This window comes from Arachis stenosperma, chromosome 9, assembly GCF_014773155.1.
Source record: "Arachis stenosperma cultivar V10309 chromosome 9, arast.V10309.gnm1.PFL2, whole genome shotgun sequence".
In the NCBI taxonomy this organism is placed as follows: Eukaryota; Viridiplantae; Streptophyta; class Magnoliopsida; order Fabales; family Fabaceae; genus Arachis; species Arachis stenosperma.
Window position 1 is genome coordinate 126,165,288 of NC_080385.1, and position 4,936 is coordinate 126,170,223.

General features: G+C 35.2%; 1 non-coding gene across 1 annotated transcript; it reads left to right on the forward strand.

Moving 5' to 3' along the window:
• The first annotated feature begins 2,772 nt into the window (after positions 1 to 2,772).
• LOC130953633 (small nucleolar RNA R71) lies at positions 2,773 to 2,880 on the forward strand. Its single transcript, XR_009075795.1, has one exon. It is a non-coding gene; the product is annotated as a small nucleolar RNA R71 (small nucleolar RNA).
• Positions 2,881 to 4,936: the final 2,056 nt, after the last annotated feature.

The window sequence follows — 4,936 nt, forward strand, 5'->3', positions numbered from 1 at the left end:
TGGGAGTGCTTGTTATGCCATGGGCCGAAAGGCTATAATTGATAATGAAATGGCTGGTTATGGATTTAACCGTGAGCTGGAATAGCTGTGTATGCTATGAATATTGGCTGGTTCTGGATTGAACCATGAGCCGGAATAGCTGTGTATGCTATGAATGTTGGCTGGTTATGGATTTAACCGTGAGCCGGAATGGCTGATATGGATGTTGATCCATGGATGAGGATTCATGCATGTTTATGCTGAATTACTGATAATTGTGATTTGCACTTCCACTGTCTGAGGTACGAGTTTCCTTGGGTAGTAGCAGTGGCTAGCCACCACGTGCTCCAGGTTGAGACTCGAAGCTCTGTTAACCGTATGTCGTAAGTGTGGCCGGGCACTGTGAAAGGCCCGGATGAGCTCGAACCCCCGTAAATATTCACCAGTGAGGGTGATGGATATGGATCATGTTTATGATCAAGTTTATAACGAGTATAACTCGAGTTTGGGGATGCATGACAGAGGGACAGTCCAAGGGTTAGCGACCAGGACTTGTCGGGTTGGCACTATAACCGACAAGATGATATCATCGGCCACTAGGGACAGGCATTCATCATATGCATACTATGTGAATTGTTTGAGATTGCCTATTTGATTGCATATTACTTGCTAATTGTCTAAATGTCTTAACTGCTCCTATTTGTATATTCTTTGTCTGATATAACTGTGTTTGCTATTTTATACTCCTGCTGGTGGTTGGGAGGTTTGAAGGAATTGGAAAGGGAAGTATTAGTTAGACTGAAGAATCTTTAGTCAGATGCCCTTATATAGTTTAGATTGTTTATAAGCTTTGATATTATATGGAGGAAGTTCTAGGATTGCCCTTGGCTTTCCTCTATTATTATGTATTATATATGTGGAAGCTGTTACCATGCTGGGGACCTCTGGTTCTCACCCATGCGGATTTTGTGGTTTTCAGATGCAGGACGTGAGGTTTCCCGCTGAGGCATGCTGGAGACTTCTAGAGTTGCGAAGATTCCTTGTTCTTGGGGACCATGTTTTTGGTTTATATGATTTGCTTAGATACTTTTATCTCCATTAAATAATACAAACTGTGATGACTCCTCTTATGGGATATTTTGGAGAATAGGTTTTCTGTATTTGTGTCCCTTTGGGTTTCCTTTGGGGTTTTCCTTATTTTATCATATGTATATATTGTTATGCTCGGACCGGTTATCTTCGCATCCGGATCTTGAGTTTTGATATTCCTGTTTTTGACTCTCCTTTGTATATATATAATCTCGCGTTGGTTTATCCTTGTTCGTTACGTTATCGATCGGAGTGTTGCGCTTTTGAGTTGCGTTTTTTTTGTTTACCCCTTTTTCTACAAAGGCTCCTAGTTATAATCAATCATTCATACTACTATACGTACTAATTTTTATTTTAGAGGTCGTAATACCTTGCCATCTCTGAATTATGACTTAAGCATAAGACTCTGTATGGTAGGGTGTTACAACTTGTCTGCCATCTCTAATGAGATTCTTGAAGCTTGTACCTCAAAGATCCCCAGTTTTTTCATTACAGAGAGTGGCATAAGATTTATACCTGACCCTACATCACACAGAGCCTTCTCAAAGGTCATGGTACCTATGGTACAGGGTATTAAGAATTTACCAGGATCTTGTTTCTTTTGAGGTAAAGTTTACTGAACCCATGTATTTAGTTCACTAATGAGCAAGGGAGGTTCACCTTCCCAAGTCTCATTACCAAACAACTTGGCATTCAGCTTCATGATGGCTCTTAGATATTGAGCAACTTACTCTTCAATTACATCTTCATCCTCTTTAGAGGAAGAATAGTTCTCAGAGCTCATGAATGGCAGAAGAAAGTTTAATGGAATCTCTATGGTCTCTATATGAGCCTCAGATTCCTTTAGGTCCTCAATAGGGAACTCCTTTCTGTCTAGAGAAGGTCCCATGAGGTCTTCCTCATTGGGATTCATGTCCTCCCCTTCCGCTTTGGATTCGGCCATTTTAATAATATCAATGGCCTTGCACTCTCTTTTTGGATTCTCTTTTGTATTGCTTGGGAGAGTACTAGGAGGAGTTTCAGTGATTTTCTTACTCAGCTGACCCACTTGTGCCTCCAAGTTTCTAATGGAGGATCTTGTTTCATTCATGAAACTTAAAGTGGCCTTAGATAGATCAGAGACTATGTTTGCTAAGCTAGAGGGCTCTGCTCAGAATTCTCTGTCTGTTGCTGAGAAGATGATGGAAAAGGCTTGCTATTGCTATACCTGTTTCTTCCACCATTATTAAAGCCTTGTTGAGGCTTTTTTTGTTCCTTCCATGATAAATTTGGATGATTTCTCCATGAGAGATTATAGGTGTTTCCATAGGCTTCACCCATGTAATTCACCTCTGCCATTGCAGGGTTCTCAGGATCATAAGCTTCTTCTTCAGAAGATGCTTCTTTAGTACTGTTGGATGCATTTTGCAATCCATTCAGACTCAGAGATATCATATTGACTTGTTGGGTCAATATTTTGTTCTGGGCCAGTATGGCATTCAGAGCATCAATTTCAAGAACTCCCTTCTTTTGAGGCGTCCCATTACTCATAGGATTCCTCTCAGAGGTGTACATGAATTGGTTATTTGCAACCATGTCAATAAGTTCTTGAGCTTCTGCAGGCATTTTCTTTAGGTGAATGGATCCACCTGCAGAATGGTCCAGTGACATCTTAGAGAACTTAGATAGACCATCATAGAATATATCCAAAATGGTCCACTCTGAAAGCATGTCAGAAGGACACTTTTTGGTCAACTACTTGTATCTTTCCCAAGCTTCATAGAGGGATTCACCATCTTTTTGCCTGAAGGTCTAAACATCCACTCTTAGCTTGCTCAGCTTTTGAGGAGGAAAGAACTTGGCCAAGAAGGCCATGACCAGCTTATCCCAAGAGTCCAGGCTATCTTTAGGTTGTGAGTCCAACCATGTTCTAGCTCAGTTTCTCACATCAAAAGGGAAAAGCATGAGCCTGTAGACTTCAGGATCTACTCCATTAGTCTTAACAGTATCACAGATCTGCAAGAACTCAGTTAAAATTTGATATGAATCTTCTGATGGAAGTCCATGAAACTTGCAGTTCTGTTGCATTAGAGCAACTAGTTGAGGCTTCAGCTCAAAATTATTTGCTCCAATAGCAGGGATTGAGATGCTTCTTCCATAAAAATTGGAAGTAGGTGTAGTATAATTACCAAGCATCCTCCTTGCATTATTGTTGTATTTTAGCTTCTCTTAGTTTATTCTTCAGAGTCCTTTCAGGTTCAGGATTTGCTTCAATAAGAATGTTCTTGTCCTTGCTCCTGCTCATATGAAAAAGAAGGAAACAGAAAATAATAATAGGGATCCTCTTTACCATAGTAGAGAGATTCCTTTATGTGAGTAGAAGAAAATAAGAAGAAAATCCGAACACAGGTAGAGGGGAGAAGAGGGTTCAAATTTTGAGTAAAAGAGAAGTGTTAGTAGATAAATAAATAAATAGAAGAAGATGAGAGAGAGGAGTTTTCGAAAATTAACTAAAATAAAAAAATATGTTTGTTTTTATTTTAAATTAAAGTTAAAATTCGAATTTATAAAAAGGAATAAAATTAAGATTTAAAACAATTAGTTAAATAAAAAGATTTTTGGAAAAGAGGGAGGTGATTTTCGAAAATGATAAGAAATAGTAAAACAAACAAAAAGTCAATTAGTTAGTTGAAAAAGATTTGAAAATCAATTTTGAAAAGATAAGGAGTTAGAAAAGATTTTTGAAATTGATTTTGAAAAAAGATATGATTGAGATTTGTTTTGAAAAAGATTTGAAAAGGAAATTAAAAAGATTTGATTTTTTAAAATTAAAATTGATTATTTGACTAACAAGAAACTAAAAGATATGATTCTAGAATTTAAAGATTGAACATTTCTTAATAAGAAAGTAACAAACTTCAAATTTTTGAATCAATCACATTAATTGTTAGTAAATTTTTCGAAAATTATGAAATAAAATTAAGAAAAAGATTTTGAAAATCAATTTTTTAAAATTTTCGAAAAATAATAAGAAAAATGAAAAAAGATTTGATTTTTGAAAAAGATTTTGAAAAGATAGGACTTTTAAAATTGAAATCTTGACTTGACTAACAAGAAACAACTAATTTTAAAATTTTTTGACTAAGTCAACCCAAAGATTTCGAAAATTATGAGTAAAATAAGAAAAAGATATTTTTTTATTTTTTTGAATTTTTAATGAGGAGAGAGAAAAACAACTAAATGACTCAAAACATAAAAATTATGAATCAAAACACATGATGCATGCAAGAACACTATGAATGTCAAGATGAACACCAAGAACACTTTGAAGATCAAGAAGAACATCAAGACTTATTTTTGAAAAATTTTCAAGAGAGGAAAACATGCAAGACACCAAACTTAGAAATTTTCAATATTTAGACACTATGGATTAAAAAATGCATATGAAAAATAACAAAAGACACAAAACAAGAAAATATGAAGATCAAACAAGAAGACTTATCAAGAACAACTTGAAGATCATGAAGAACACCATGCATGAGTTTTTTTGAAAAATGCACAAATTTTAAAAACATGCAATTGATACCAAACTTAAAATTTGACTCAAGACTCAAACAAAAAATACAAAATATTTTTTTTTATGATTTTATAATTTTTTGTATTTTTTTCGAAAATTATTTTTTTTGAAAAACGAAAACAAAGAAAAAATTTTTTTGAAAAATTTTTCAAAACTTTTTGGAAAACAAAATAAGAAGAAAATTACCAAATCTGAGCAACAAGATGAACCGTCAGTTGTCCAAACTTAAACAATTCCCGGCAACGGCGCCAAAAACTTGATAGGCAAAATTGTGACTCATACTTTTCACAACTCGAACAATTCATAGCAATG